Source organism: Uloborus diversus, chromosome 3 (genome assembly GCF_026930045.1).
Source record: "Uloborus diversus isolate 005 chromosome 3, Udiv.v.3.1, whole genome shotgun sequence".
Classification (NCBI taxonomy): Eukaryota; Metazoa; Arthropoda; class Arachnida; order Araneae; family Uloboridae; genus Uloborus; species Uloborus diversus.
Genome location: NC_072733.1, coordinates 25785614 through 25803241, shown reverse-complemented (window position 1 = coordinate 25803241; position 17628 = coordinate 25785614).

Genomic DNA, 17628 nt, shown 5'->3' with positions numbered 1-17628 from the left:
ATTAGTTGCTCTGAAATAGGTAACACAAACTTTCAAAAAGTCGGAAACACCTCATAAGTACAACGTGACTAGCTATTTCAGAAAGAAGAGCTCGACTACCAGAGAGTTAAAATAACTTTCTGTTACTTACTTAAAACTTTGATCAGATGCTCAAAAATTATAACCTAGACAACGAAATGATGAAGAGTACATTTCAACCTTTACCATCAAATCCTTTCGTTCAATTTTCCCTATTCCCCTCAAAGATTTTAAGTACTTTATTTGCGGAGATTATGTTGCGGGAAATCCTCTTTAACTTGCAACTCACTCAGTCATAATTCAAATCTACAGAATGACTACCACTGTTGAAGCTGTGATGTAGAAGCCAACAAAAGCTTCGCCTGTGAATCAAAAACCACTCAGGTCATCTAAATCGTAGTAGATCACAGTACAGCATCGTTCAAAATGTATTGTTCAACGTAAATAAATACGTTTTCAATCACAAAAGCAATTAACAGTGTAGAGTTAAACTTACTATTGTAATATTTGATTAAAAAATGTTTTTACAATATCTTTAATTCAATTCAAGTTATCTTAGCTATATTGAAAAAAATGAAAGCTGCTGAATTCCAGGAAAAATAAATAACAGCAAATTTAGCACTATCGGATCTAAAAACTAATGGATTCAATTCATTTCAAGAGTTAATTACGATCAATAGTATTTCAGAAGTGGATAAAAATGCATTATAATTTTAAATTCCAAGATATTTTCTGGAATATTGCTTATCGAGCCATCTTTGTGAAGATTATTCTACTTCAACTAATTGTTGATAAACAAAGAAATTGCCCAGGAAAAACGCCCAGTTTATAATTTATAAAATAACCATTTCTATCTATTTCGTCAGAAATATCAAACATTTATTAAACAAATGCATGTTATAAGTTAAACAATAGTTAGATTTTATACATTTCTCCGGCGAATACAGATTAAAATATACCTGTAATTAATCTTGTTACAAACGTACATTTGTGAAATTGTTTTCTACCCTAACGTGAGACTGCTTATTTCACTTTAGTCCCAGAAATCCTAGTTACGTAATAGTGCTAAGAGATAGAAGCTAATGATGGGAATAGGGTTTTAAATTAAGATATTTTATGTTAAACGTACAACATTTGTTTCTGATTTAATGACATTGTAATACTATTTTCACTCCATTCTCTTTGCAAGATATGGAAGTCCAGAGAAAAAAAAATCCTTGCTAACAGCTGTATTTTCTCATGCCATTGAGTTATGTATCGCACTTAAATTCAAAATTCAAAAGGGATTTTTATCGCCATTTGAAGCTTAATGACTTAGATAAAAATGCTTTGCATTTTGATTGATGATACGGATGGAAGATATTTTCTTTCAAGCTATTGATTGACTTTTTTTAAAAAATAATTATGACTCATTGTCAGAGCTTTGCATTACTTTTTTATTTTACTTAATCGCCTTCTTCAGTCATTCAAACATTGTGGCCAAGGGAAGTACAGCAAAAACGATTTTTTTTTTTGCTCTTACCTTTTATTAAGTACTTTTATATTACTCATCGAGCGTTTGCTTCAAATCCGTTTTCAAAACATTAATTTTACTATTAACAAAGAATTATATATGTTTTATACTTGAGTATTTAAAACCTCTTACATCTAATAACCATCACTTAATATAATTTCTGAAATAATGCAAAGATCTCTGCGTTTTGATTTTAAATTTTTTACTGCTTCTACGATTACAATTTCATATTTTGCAGTATTTTACCAAATACTTGTTAAAAGAATATACTTTTGCAAATTTCAAAACTATTCTAAGAATTGTGTTTAAATCCTGTTCAGCATTTTTTGTGAATAAAATCACTGTAATAATCCAGTGCTGTTGATATTTTTAAGGAAATGAAGAAATACTAAAAGTAAAATCTAGTTTTTTCAGAAAATAACTACTATTTTATATCGAGTAATAAAAATTCCCCGTAAGTAATGAATTCCAAAAATAAATGCACATAATTTAACTGATATTCAGTAAATAACCCCGTAAAACACTATATATGCAAATATGACTTACCTATACTTCGCACTTTGAATTTGTTTTTGGCTATATTACAATGCAGATGTGTAAAAAGCGCCCCGTTTTTCGAACGTTTTCATAATTTACCTACTCCGCCATCCTTTCAAACAAAATTTGCATTTACATAAGAAACTTCATTACACTATATGCTCTTCCCCTTACTGCTCTTGGATCAAGGATCTCTACATAATGTTTTTACTTCTTTCCACTTTATTATGGTTCAAAGAAGAAAGTGGTAGGTGAGTTTCCTGACATATATTTTTTAAGGTTTTATTTAAATTTCACAAAAGTCATTAACTGGAGTTGTGTTCACTTAAGTAAAAGTTTGAAATAATGACAAAAATATTTCTTAATTGGGATGAAACGAGTTTTGGAAGGGTGATGAAAAGTAAATATTGTAGAATCAGCAAAATTATCACATGAGGGAATATGGTTTTACCAAGGCTGTGGAATCGGATTCAGACTGATTTTGGGGTAAAGCTACTTTGAAGCGAGTTGGACTACTTTTGGAGTAAAAGAGCCGGAGGACTTTTAGTTTCAGGAGTCGGAGGTTTTTATAGTTCCAGGCGTCAGAGTCACTGCCGGTGATTTTCCTATAGAGTCTACAGCTGTACCAAGACTGAGGATTCGGAGTCGGAATAAATTTTGGAAGGGTGGTGAAAAGTAAATATTGCAGAATCAGCAAACTAATTTTAAGGCTCAAATGAGGGAATATGGTTTAACCAAGGCTGTGAAATCGGATTCAGACTGATTTTGAGGTAAATCAGTCGGTGTTGGACTACTTTTGGAGTAAAAGAGTAGGAGTCGGAGGCTTTTTTAGTTAAAGGAGTCGGAGGTTTTATAGTTCCAGTCGTCAGAGTCACCGCCAGTAGTTTTCCTATAGAGTCCACAGCTCTACCAGGGCTGAGGATTCGGAGTCGGAGTAAGACTGATTTCGAGGTAAAGGAGTAAGAGTCGATGGTATTATCTCCTACTCCTCAGCAACAACTTTACCAGTGTTCAAGTAATATAACGAAAGTTTTTAGTGACTTTTATCTCTTTTTTCTGTAAGAAATAGCTTAAAATAGATTGTCAATGTTTCGCAGTTCTGACGAAGTTGAAAAACCATACGAAAACTAGTCTTCGATTGATGAAGTAAATTGAATAAATGAACAAGAAAAAAAGCTTTTGATCGATTTTTTCTCGTGAAAAAAGTTTCACTTTTAATGCAACATTTTTAAAAAATCAATCCCTACCATCCCTTTTCATTAAGTACAGTCAACTCTCAATAACTCGAAGTTCCAAGGAACCAGCTAAAACGTTCGAGTTATTGGTAGTTCGAGTTATGGGATGTTTCTACAACAGTCTCAAGAGTTTAGAACCCAAAGAAAACTTCGAGATAAAGGAATAATCGAGTGATAAGCTTCTAATTTTCAAGATTCGAATGTATGTCTAAATTCGACCCTTTTTAGTTTTTTTTTCTGAAAAACTTCCTGTTATTTTCAGGAAGATACGTTGACTAATTTTCCCTTTTTTTTGACGATTTTTTCATTTACTTTACTATGATTCTGTGTTTCAAATGTCCGCGAATTCACACAACATTATACACAACTGTCATTCCTTTTCTCTTTTTCTAAACAGTTTTCTTCTTATTTCTTAACTAATTCATTTACCCACTTAATTATCTTTTTTTAATTTTTGTTTGTTTAAACAAAAAAGCTGTATCATTTCGACACACATTTTAAACATAATACAGTGTTTCTCTAGGTCGAATTTGATCGTCATCTTTTCTACGAGAATGTAAATAAAATTTGCTTTAAGTGTTTCTATTACTTTTTTTTTCAGTAGCATCTGTTACTTTTATATTTAAACTAGCAGTCGTAACGTCTGTTTATATATATAAAAGCAGTTGCAGTTGAATCTTTAAAAAGTCCAGGCGTCAGAGTCGGAATATGCCATTTTCCCAACTAACTCCCCAGTCTTGTTTGTACTCAAGCAAGTTGACAATGGCTAGCAGAATATCAAAAATGCAGTTCTCAATGCATGCCACCAAAACTTATAAAGACTGAGTTTTTCATTTTCCTTCCGTCTTCCAGTTGATAAAAAAGAAGATAAACGAAAGGTGCTGATCTTGCTTTTTGCAAATTTTCATGACGCCTGCCACAGCGTACTTGTTCTCTTCCGTCCTGTTTGAGACTAAAGGTGAAACGCATGAGTGGGCATTTTAAATTACAACTTTTGAGAAGAAAGAGCACTGAACCAGTCGTTGTAACCACTTGCGACTTCTTACAGAATTCTTTGAGATATAGTGACATCTGAAACGAATCACTTTTCATTTGTCGTAAAACCCTCGTGCTTCCAGATAATCCGTCAAGGCTCAACCTAATCAGGTAGCTGGGTCGCAGACTTACAACTGCGATATCCTCTTCTTTTACTCAGATCTTCATAGAATTTTTATAAAGCTTCCATAGCACAAGTATTTTCATTACAACATGAGTGCAAGTCAAGAGCTTTACGAATTGCTGCTCTCAGTTCGTAGTATACGAAAGTCTATGGACCCAGCCATTCCCACTTGCCGTACAGATGACTCTGTATGCAGATGACTCCTGAGCTCTGTATCTGGATGACTCTTAAAAATACAACCTAAACAGGTAGATCTGACCGTGACGAAATCATGTCTCTAAGTCTTGATTAGGAGAAAATCAGTAAAACATTTATAAGGCAAGACGTGTGCAGAAATTTTATCACAATTAACCATTCCTTTTGTCTTAAAGTATTGCCCGAATTAACCAAAAATCAAACACGGGATATATTAATCTCTAGCGGTAAAACTGTAGTGATATCGCACGAAGCGGGTTCTGTTATTCTTAAAGATGGAAATCACGACAATCATTTTCCAGAAAAAAAGTAAATAAAAACCATTTTAAAAGAAGTTTTAAAAAAATCAAAGATGTTGTTAAAAAGTCATAAAATACAAGCTGTAGTTTTCAAATACAAATAAAACCTTAGATAAGGAAGTAATGTTTTAGCTCTTTAAGGAAAATAAGACTCAAGTATCCCGTAAAGTTTAAAGTTTATTTTATGAATTTCAGAATACAAATAATTTATACATTAGATATTCTTTATGTTATTGAGACATCAGACTTAATATTAGCAAAAAAACATTTGTTTAAAAAGATACTTTTTTTCAACGTCACAGCCTTTGAGGAATTAAGTAGGAAAAATCAAAACTAATAGGAAAGAGCGAGACTTAGATAACCGTTTTTTCATTTAAAAATTAGTGTTTAATTCAGAATTCCATTGTACAATATCAAAAAAAGTATTCATAACAAAGAATAAATGAGCTATTACTGAAAATAACAATGCCGAAAAAATAGTATTCAGAACCATCAGTTTTGAAGAGAGAGTCGAGAACTCCCAATAATTTATTTCTTTTCATACTTCCTACTTAAAATTCGATCTAAAGCAACCTTCTGCATAACGCATTACCAAAAAAAGCATATTTTTTTGATAAAGCCCAAACACTATAAAATAATTTTAAAACAATAAAACAATGTAAGTACAAGAAAGGCTTAAGTTTTCAATAATAATCTACTGCGTTTTAAAAGCCTCTTTGTTTGAATTAAGAGTTTTCTTTAAAAAAGAGATTTAACCAGCCATAAATAGTTTTATTGATCAAATGAATATGATACATTCATAAAAAAAAAGAAAAAGCGATTTTTCTCTATATCTACCTTGTTCAGAATTCAATGTCTTTTTCCCCTGTAAGTTAAATAAAATCCACTTGCACACTTACAAAATGGAATAAAAAATAGAGATCAATGATGATACACAACAATAAAATTTTCTCGAAATTTTCCAAATGCATGTACGCAACCAACACATGTGTAATATAATCAAACATTGCAAAATTTCTTTAGTGAATGAAAAGAATGAAAGGAAGAATTTAAAGAAAACATAAAAAACAAAAAAAATTATAAAACATATTAAATCTTACTCAGCAAAAATTCATCTTATGCGAGACTTCTATTTAATATTCTTCGATGTCTATAAATTCTTTGGCCTTGTTTTATAAGAATCCAATTTTGCTGATATTAAATCTAGTAAGTAAACCGGCTGATTGCTCTAAATAGAAATAAAATAATGACATTTCTGAACTCGAAAACTTGAATATTTTGTACAAGTTGAGAAATATTTTTTTTAACTATTAGTTATTCATATACTGAAGTGTATCTTGATCTATGCAAATACTTTTAAAATGAGTAAAAAGTAATTTCAACTCTTCGCATTTAATTTTACAAGAATTTAATAAAACAAAGAAACAAACCATAAGTAAAATTTTCTTTAATTGTCACTAAAGCTCTTTTTCTTAAAAATCATCTCAAAATTTGAGCCACATCTTTTAATCACTAAATATCATGAAACTCAGTCTCTGTTAATAGAAACAGCACACTGCTGGTAATTATTTCACGGGAAACGAGCTTTAAGGATTAATATATGCTAATTTCAGAACATTTGTACATGCATCAAGAATAAACATATTTTGTTGTAACAGCAGTTCTTTGCTGACAAACTAGGTCGATAACTGGAGGACAATATCGAACTGCAACCCATCAACTCCTAGAATAATTTTAACATATAAATTAATCTATTAAACAACTTGAAGAGAACCACATCAAAAGCATCTGCTCTGTTACAATTTTGATGCATTAAATTTTCTGCCATCCCTTTTGCTGACGATTAAACAGCTGAACGTAGCATTTAGACTGACAGCAAAATTGATTGTTCTCTCAGTGGTTTTCTCGCTAATGGATCAACTTCGCTGATTACCGTTAAATGGACTTCGTGCTCTTTGAGACTGCATTGGCATAAGTCTATGTCCAAAATGTAATAAGCTGGCTTGTAAAACTTTCCAACCTGAAAAACAAGGATTAATGGTGTAACGTAAATCATGTTTCTATCATATCGTAATCAAATCTTCACAAGTAAAACTATATGTAGTATTTTCGTAATATAGAAGCTTATCGGTCAAGTTTCTTATTGTGAAATATTTTCGCTATAAAAAGGCTTGATTTCACAATAGTGAAATTTCCTTAATAAAAATCCAATTATTAGATACTTTTTCGAAAAAACATTTATTTTAAAATGACAATTTAGCTCATAATGGAAATCTATATGGTGCAATTTCTACTGAATATCTTTATAATAAACGCTTATTATAAATACTTAGATTTCTTTAAACTGAAATTACGTTATTAAACACTTTTCTTATAATATGGTTCTCACTTTTATTTAAAATGAGCTTTAGAAATTAATTTATGCTCCTTTCAGTATATTTGTGCATTTATCAAAATTAAAATATAATTTTTTTTCAACTTTCTTTCTTTACAGAAAAAAAGTCAATAACTAGAGGACACTTAGGAATTTCAACCCTTCCACTCCTCGAACAATTTTAACGTATAAATTAATCTATTAAACAACTTTGGGAGAAACAAATCAAACGCATCTGCTCTTTTACAGTTTTGATGCATTAAATTTTCAGTCATCTATTTTGCTGAAGAATAAATAGCTGAACGTAGCATTTAGTTAAAGACTCACAGAAAATTAATTATTCTCTCAGTGGTTTTCTTGCTAATGGATCAACTTCTTTGATTGTTGTTTAATGGACTTCGTGCTCTCTGAGACTCTAATGTCATAATTCGATGTCCAACATCTAATAAGTAGGATTGTAAAACTTTGCCTTGAAAGTCTGTGTTTCACTTCTCAGCAGCTTTATTTTCGCTAATAAACTAGACATTCTCAACTGACCAATTTTGCCTTATGAAGAAAAGGCCTCTTTACACAAGTTATGTTATAATCATATTTTTGTCAAGTCAATAAGAAAGAAGTTGCATTTTCAAACTTAAAATGTTTGAATGGGCAACCCTTACACTCCAGAACATGGAACTTGGTCCAAATTTGTTATTTTCTACTTTTATATACTTTATAATATTACATACTTTTATAACATTTAATGAAATTCTGTGAAATGCATTGTGAAGTATTAGTATATCTGAATCAACAACTAACCGTAGAACTGCAATGAAACCATACATAATATTCTAATTTTCTATCTGCCAGTGGAGCAAGAAGGGGAAAATAAATATGAATTCTGCAAAACCGTTTTTGGAAATAGCATTTGTAGAATTACTCAGTTTTGTTTCAATGTGTTTAGAGTTAGGAAAGAAATTCCTAAAACAAAAGCCAGGGGAACGGAAATGAGACTACGCGTTTCTTAATTTTAGAGACTAATCAGACTCTGTCTCTAAATGATGTAAAATTCAAATGAACTTTTTTTTTTTCAAAATATCATTTTCTAATTTACTGCTCAGTTATGGTCATGAATTGATTAAAATAGAAGATTGCAATGCATTTTTATTTCATTATAGCAGTACTTAAATTCTTACAATCCAGCATTCTGCAAGCAGTTAAATTTTCAAAAAATCAGTAACTGTTTTTCATTAAAAGAGCAACGAAGTATCAAAATAAAAGCCGGCCTCTACTTTCTGCAATGAGCTGTTTTTATTTTAAAATTCTTCAACTTCAAAAAATTTAAAAAAAAAGTTATTATACAAAAGAAATGGCCAATACCGTTACTTCAACTTGTATGAAGCATAAATACGTATTACATTTTAGCGAAAGAATTACGAAGTACCGAATGATAAACCTGTTATCAATTGAATTATACATTTTGAATATTTTCATTCCAAACTTCAAATCTTTACAGAAATATATTAATGATTTTTTTTTATTTCCATGCTTCATAAAAAAAAACCCTTCAAGAAAAAATAAGAGGTTGAAAATAGAATGTAAAATTTTCATATCATCTTTTGCACTTTTTAAACTTGATTAAAATATTCATTCATTCCTTGGGCGACTTTGATCTCGGCAGGACGAAAAAACGATACTCACATACTTTTTGGAAAGGCATTCGGATTCAATTTCTAAAAAAGAAGTCATATCACTTTTAAGCCGTTATTTTTAAATAAGCTTTGGGAAATCCTGTCCGGAGTTTTGCATTTTTAAACTAATTCTTTTAATAATTGAAGCATATTTTTTTACATTTGCAAATGTTACAGTAATATAATTCTTAAAATAAATGAGCAAAAGGTAATTTTTTCGTATGGGCAAAAATGTGGATTCCGACGTTAGGCGACTTATTATAAAGAATATTTTGAGGTTATTAGACTTATTTATGGAATTTTCAGGCATTATTTTCTAATGCTGAAAATAGTTTCATGTTTCTAAATCTAATACATAATTATCCCTTTTATTTTTACCAAAAATCCGGCTTATTGGGATAATTGTAAACCGCGATAGGAAAACTTCCTATACTTCGGTAAAAAAGTGAATAATTTGCAAGTAGAAATTTTGACTTACTCCTTTTACCAGAAAGAATGTGGGTTAGTTCAAAATAATGTTGCAATGTAAACAGGTGTTACTGGAAATCCATGTTCCCGGATTAAAAAATGCGATGTTATTCTATGTTGTTGCATCACTACGGTGCTAAAAGGATAGGTACAGTAACCAACTGCAACTGATATTTTTGGGACCTTAAAGAGTTTTTTTTTGGATGCACTAAAAAAGGTGGGCTATACTTGAACCCTCGATCTGAATGTGCTTTCCCTTCCCTGAGCTGTAAAATTCCTCCATGTAAACCTGTATCGAAAAAGGGAGACTTAAGTCTGGCCTCTGGTACAAAGATGTATGGCAAATTATAATCAAGCAATGTCGCTACTTAGAATCAAGCAAGATTTTAAAGCTGCTCCAGCTACTGGACAAGCGAGAGATATTATTTAAAATTTGCAATTTTGTAAGTTTTTGACCGTAGCAATGATGTGCTGCCCCCCCCCCCCAATTTAAAGAGCAGATCTTAAGAGTTTTTTTCTTTTATTTACATCTGTTTTCGATTTAAGAAACTTTTACTTGACTCACACTATACTTAAGAACGTATTATACAAGGTAGGATTCAAAAGTAAAATGCCTTCGTTTAAAAGGAGAGATTTATTGAGCTGATTGGTACAACCGACTAATAGTTTTCAAAATAGGCACTTTCTACATTAATGCGCCTTGGTGCGACTGCAAGGGCTGCCTTTACATTTGCTTAGATGTCCTCGATTGAGTCGAAGCAATTTTCTTTTGGTGCTGATTTTAGTCGTGGAAAGAGGAAGAAGTCAGTAGGTGACAAACCTGGGATGTAGAGAGGCTGGAGCGCCACGAGAACGCTGATAGGGAACTTTTTCAGTCAAAACTCACAGCAAAGTTTCGCGCAGACTTTCCGCATATGCAACTCCTTGGTAACTGCGTTGCACAGTTGTCTCCAATTAGTCCAAGACTTCTGCTACTTGATAGAAACTCAAACGTCAGTCCGTGTTCAAAAATTCACGCACTCTCTGCACATTCACGTCAGTACGGACCGGACGATAGGCGTCCATGCGGAGGTTCGTCCGTCACTTTTCCCAGCCATCCTGAAAGGCTTGTGTGCCACTTTTGGACTTTGGAATAAGACAGATACTGTGTCCCAAACGCCTGTTGAAGCACTGTAAACGCTTTAGAAAGAGACTGGAAGCAAAATTTGATCACCGTGTCACGAAGCATCGTACAGGGGATACTGTTAAAGCCGATGCTGCGGCTCCAAAAGCAGGGAGGCAACTGACTTGCGTTGCTCTGTGAAGCCAATAATCCCCCACCTGTGTCGCTGTCAAGTGGATCAAGCTGCTGGGTTGCGCATGTAATGTGAAGTTCATTAATTTTGAATCCTACCTTGTATGCAGCTTAGGAAGAAAATGAAAATTGCAATTGCAAAGATGATAACAGTGTAATTTTTAAAGTTAAACATTTAGGAAGGCGTTCATAGCCGAAAAATAGCTTTCTCACATAGCGCCTTAGAAGGATTGCAGAGTAGTACAAAGCACTTTGAGTTTTCAGTACATTCCTTCCATGCGTATCTGTTTATTTTTGCAGCTTTAAACTGACAGGAATAATTCAGATAAATTGATAAAATCCTTATATATTATTTCTGTAGCCTGTTTTTGGTTCCTACGCGAGATTTTCCTCAATTCTTGATCGATTTCTTTGATTTACACCTTATTTTAAAGCTTATCGTGCAGGCTACTGACGAAAAATAGACCCATGGTCTAAAAATTGTTTTTTCGGGCAAAAAAACCTGTTTTAAAGTACCAGAATGAGATTTTCGGCTAAATTTATAACTTTAACTTGCACTGTTACCGACAGAGCTGAATAGCTTAATCGGCAGAACGTTCGACTGGTAACCAGGAGAATGCGTGTTCGGGCCCACGTCCGGACAATATGCGTCAAAAAATTAGAAAACTTTCGCGCATTACATGAACAATGGATAACAAAAATGAGGGAATACATGAGGTAGAAACGCTCCTAGCTGTTATGAAAACTTGATGCAACACGAAGCTAAATTGATACTTAATTGTAAGGGTTTCTTTTTCTTAAGCTTTGGCTCCAAGTAAGAAAATTAAAGCATAATGTAAGCGAAAAATATAAGTATCAGGTTTAAGATTTCAGACTACAATAGAATTGTTTTTTGTTCAGTAAAATATAATAAATCGTATGTTGAAATATAGATTCTTCTAATGAGTTTTTGACTCTTTGTACAAATAAAAAAATTACTACCTCAATTTAAAGGGTAATATATATATTTTTCTTCTTTTTGCAAAAAAAAAAAAAAAAAAAATAGCGTATCACATTTTTACCATATTTGAAAAGTTACGCTTAAAAAAGAACTTAGTTCAAATTATTTTGTATTTTAACCGTGCTGTTAAATGATGAACACGTGCTGTCATCTAAGCTATAAAGGTTCAAATAGCCTGCGATAACAAATTATAAAAACTTTCAAAAATAAAAGTACTTCTCGGCAAGAAAAAAAAATTTAAATGAACCCTGTGGTTTTTTTTTTTTTTTTTTTTTGGTAGAGCGTTCGGCTATAAACTGTCTGAACTTCGGGGCTGTCCGACATAATAGCAAATTTACATTATTGTTTACGCATTACATGTACTCATAACATACAGCAGGTAACACACGTAATAAAATAAATGCAGTGGGAATGCTATTTGGAGTTTCGACTCTTTTATGCAGGCTACAGTTAACATTCAGATAAGTTGACTGCTAATCGAAGGGTGTTCTTCCCTTTTTTTTTAAAGCTTTGACTCCGTCCAGACTACTGAGCATAATGTAAGCATAAAAAAAGTATTAGATATACCTGAAGGGAATCCTTTTTGTGCAGAAAAACATTTTCATTGTATACTGAAATGTAGATTTTTCTAATAGCAGTGTTCGAACTTTTGTACAAATGAAAAACTACAACCCCAAATTAAAACTACGAGTTTCAACCCAGTAAATCTTTAATTATTTATTCGAATACGATACAAAACATTAAAATTATTAATCAACTTCATTAGTAAGAAATCATTTTCTACTCCTCTGCTTTGGGCTGAAAAGAAAAAAAAAACATTTTGTCTACGCTCGAAAAATTACACTTAAAAAACGGACGCAGTTCAACTGGTTTTGGTTTTGAACTTTAGGTGTTTGATTAAAAGAAAAACAAGTGCGGGCATTTAAGCCGTACAGGTTAAAGAAGCCTGCTATGGCAAATTGTTAAACATTCACAAAATAAAAACACTTATTTTTTCAATCGAATTTATTACTTCTCTAGAATGTTAGTTTCAATCGCTACGTGAGATCTTCCTCATTCTTTAATCAAATTCCATGTTTTACGAATAATTTTAAATCGTATCATGCTGGCTAATGACAAAACATAGACGCATGATCTTATATATTTTTTTCAGTAAAAAGCTTTTTTACTGTGTTATATTACGCATTCCTTTAATGAATAGCATTCGAAAAGGAAGGCTCAGTCGCTAGGTTTGTTGGAGCGTCGTACTGTTAATCAGAATGGCGCCAGTTCGAATCCATGTCACTAAATATCTCTTTAATGTTTCTTTTTTTTTCCGTCAGATGCTCACATGGGCAGGACTGTATTTGCCACAACCTGTTTTTTCACATGCAAAATTACTGATTTTTCACGTGTCACTCAGCCACACTTTTAATGATATTTATTTTTGCATTGAAAATACGTACAACCAAAAGGGGAGCGATGATCAAATTATCACAACGTTGTATAACGAGGTTTTGTTACTGATGTCTTCAAATTACATGACTTCTCTTGTGCGCTTACTTTTTTCCGTTTACTTTTTTGTTTTTTCTTCATAATATTCTTTCTTTGAAATTTTTAACGTGCGAAATGCCTTATGAAACAATTCGAAGTACAGTGCGGAGTTCCGCACGGGTCAACTAGTTTTCCTTTAACGCATTTTTGTCAATTAATCAACTTATTTTTCATCACTTTTACTAGCAGTTTTGAAAATCTATTATAAAATGAGTTTTTCGTTATCGTAAACCCACATTTCAAGTATGCTGATTCGCATGCAGCTTATGCAGCACGGGACGTATCGAAAATACTGTAGTTTTTGATTATGCCCACTATTTGGAATTAAAACATCAATTTAACTAAGAAATTATTCGATTATTACATTGTTAAATTAACAGATAGTTTTTGTTAAACAAATATAAAAATAGTTGTAATTCAAATCATGTCTTTATTGCTAGTATTTCGCTTACATAAGAAACTCCTCTTTTTATCTCAAGGCAATTTTAATCTGGACGCATAAAAACAAATTCAGTCCATTCAAGTCAAAATGATAGCATTCGCGTATTTAAATTTACAAATTATGAATTTATTTTACTGCCCCGAAGGTTTTTCATTTTTTTCTCGTTAGTTCATTGTTTATTTGTTACAAAGGCTCTTTTCAGCTTAAAGTTTTCTTTCATTGTCTTCTCAACCTCTCCCGCACATTAATCTCGATGTAGCTGAAGGCAAAAAATATTAATCTGACTGTCAAAAATGGTGATTTATCTGTTACAAATCATTTTTAGAATTACTAGAGTTTCCGACTGATTCAGTTAGTAAACAAAGATCCCTAAGAACTTAAAATCAAGTTCTTTTAGTTTTCTGTAAGAGCGACTGAAAACAGCGCTGCATTTCCTTACAAAAAAAATATTCAAAATTTGTTTATCAAAAAATTTAATACTTCTAATGGTAAATTCCTTTTAAACTAAATTTAAAAGAAATCGATTATTCTATTAAATGGTTATTACTTGAACATTCAACATTTTATTCACTCCTCTAAAACTGAAGCTTCTAAGATTGACATTTCGCTTTAAAATGATGTGCTGAGGAATATAAGGTAAGTAAAATAGTTAAGGAAAGTTATTTTTCAGTTTCATATAGTTGGAAGCAAAATTTCAAAATTTGAAGTTTAAAAGAAGATAACATATTGTAAAATAGTATTCTCCTAGTAATATTGTAACGTTACTCTAGATCTTTTGCATTATATTTGTACCTTAGGATGAAACTGGTAAAATACCATGAGCCCTATGCGGCGGGCGAAGAGAAAGATAATTCCACATCCTCTGACATTTTTGAAGCAAAACAATGCGTATTTTGTAACATTCAACGGAAAATAAATGTCGTGGAAACGATCACTTGCCCTGGAATATTTTATTTTTAAGTTGAATTTAATGGTACGATTGAATTTCCAAAATACATTTTGAATGATCTTCGAATATTTATGAAAAACACGGTAACTTACAATATTCGACGGGAAAAGATTGTTTTTGCAATGTGTATTTTGCGTTGAATATTACAAAATAAGTATTGTTTTGCTTCAAAAATTTTAGTCAGTTACCCGTCGGAATTACCCAAGTGCTAATGAACTGCTGTATATGAAAAACATATACGAAGTGAACATACTATATTTTTCAGGCACTTCTTTTAAATGCAAAATCCTCATTATTTAATTCATCAAATTTGATTTTCCCAGTATGCCTTTGAACTTCTTTTTTTTCCTTTTTTTTCCAGTAAAACTGAAGTATAGGCTTTCGTAATCTTCTTCTGTCTCATTGCGATTGGTATATTTTGTGGGGAAGGTAGGAGCGACGGTTACCCTCGCTGTGTAAATTTTTAGAGCCAAAATTTTTAAATTTTTCAAAATCATTGCAATGGGTGCCTGTTTCGCTGAAGTAAATTTGAGTTGTCTGCTAAATATTTTGAAAGTATTTGAAGTTTTTTTTAAAATTATTTTTGGGATTGATGAGTGATTTGAATGCAATCTGGAAAGTTCGAAGAGACAGAATGCCGTAGGCACGATGGAATAGGAGATTAGTGCTGGGAGAGCTATCAACTACTGTTTCGTTGGCAGCAATGAAAGGTTTAAATCTATTTACTTCCGAGAAAAGTAAACAACTGTTTAACTCCGCTCAAAGCACTCTAGACAATAAATCATTTTTTAAGTAATTCACTGTTCACATATTTTTTGAATCTGTTTAAAATCTTTCTAACAGTGAATTGATTGCTGCTCAAAGGAGAATTATAGAGATGAATTTTATTTGCTTACTCAAAACCATACTGATGCATGGTTTCGATTGACATGCACTTGTTACTCAGATTAATCCCTTGTATCCAGTTTACTAATGTGATAGAAATCTAAATTTTTCATTTTTTCTCTATAGTCAATTAGTAATAATAATAATGATAATGCTATGACTGCGGTGTCAAAAAAATATCTTGCTGTTAAGCTACACTCTCGTTGGAATTAGTTTCATACTTCAAATACAACATAAACTTCATTGAAGACTTGCGTTTGTCCGCTGCTATGAACATTTTTCAATGCCGCAGATTCTCCTTCTTAAGACTGTCGATTTAAATTGTGGGTATCGTTTTAATATTGATATCATTAAACAAAGGAATTATTACGTTCTTCCCATTGATGTAGAGTTTATATGTATGCATATGCGATCGTTAACCATTTTTTTTAATCCAAAAACCTGTCATCAAATCACTAAATATTTGTAATCTCTTCCATAAATGACACAAAATGTATCAGTTAAAAGCTTTAAATTGTTTGCAATAGCGACAGGAATGTTTGTAGGATTTCTTGAAACGAAGGATTTTGTTTTCAGTCAAACTGAGTGAAAACTGAGACCTCAAATGAGAATACCGACTCAATCTCAAAAAAAATGCACTAGATTTTTATTGTGTTTTCCTCAAATAGTAAATCCACCGTTCATCATATATTACGCTGAGATATATGAGGTCATTCAAATTTCAGATGATGCCCGTGAAACTAGCCTTTTTATGAGGGGCAAAAATTGGAAAATGTTTACGTAGAAAAAAAAATGAGGGATTAGAAATCCCGTGGGATTTGGCTTTTAATCTCGCGGAATTAATCCTGCTGAATATCATGCGGGATCCCGCGGGATTCAGGATCGGGATTTCGAAATTGGAAACCCTATCTGTGGCACCGTTAAAACATCGGTCCAGTTCAGATAGGAGTCGACAATGGGAACGGTTGGACAAGCCTTTTGACAAAAGTTTCGCACAATTCAAGTCTTTCATAACAGTTCGATGAACATCCGTTTTCGGCAAATTTAATTGTTCTGACATTATAAACGAACACTCTTTCGGCGGTCTTGGTTCAGAAAATCTCACACACGAGGGACATTATCGTCCGTTCACGATGATGATGGACGCCCAGAAGGAGCCTCATCGTCGACTTCTTCCCGGCCGTCTTTGAACGACTTGTGCCACTTTTTGACCTGCTAGTACGACAAGCAATCATCCTTGAAGGCCTGAGTGAACTAATCAAACGTTTTCATTGTCATCTTTTGAAGTTTGACGTAAAGGTTTGTCGCATAGCATTGCTCCAAAGTTCTCTCCATCCTACACATCAAGACGAGGCTCTGCGCGGAGGTTCACTAAAATTGACCTCCCACCGCTCTGAGAGCTCGTAGACAACTGAACCTGGTGTCTCTGGAAAGCTTAGAGTCCCTCGTACCACTTCCAACCGGTCGCGCAGGTGTGGGCAATATAGTCTCGTGGCAAAAAAAAAAAAAAAATGAGTCTCATTACATTTGAGACAAACTGTGTATGTATGATCAAATTTTTCACGTGCTTAACGGGCATACATTCAAATCCTCATCAAATACTCAAATCAACATGCGCTCATTTTTGATGTATTTGTGTTCATTTTTGAATATGTAACAATTTCAAAATTGAGCATTAATCTAGTTATGAACTCATATTTTAACATGAAATAATTCAGCACACTATTTGAAAACATGGGTACTCATAATTTAAATTAAAAGGTTTCAAGAAAATATGAAAACTTGAATGTACTCATTTTTGAAAACTTCATTTTTCTCAGTGCAAGATGCTGACAAACTGCCACTGCTCTAATAATTAAATAACGTGTTCATAAACACATGATTCTTCACAATAGTTATTTGTCTCCTAATTTTTGCTGACGTATAAAAAAAAAGTTCTCCTAAAAATACCGCAGTAAATCATATAAAAACCGCTTTAAATATCAAAAATAACGAATCGCTCGTTCTAACGGTTCGTTACCTTAGTATACCAGGCATATTCACAGTTCGTTTCAGGA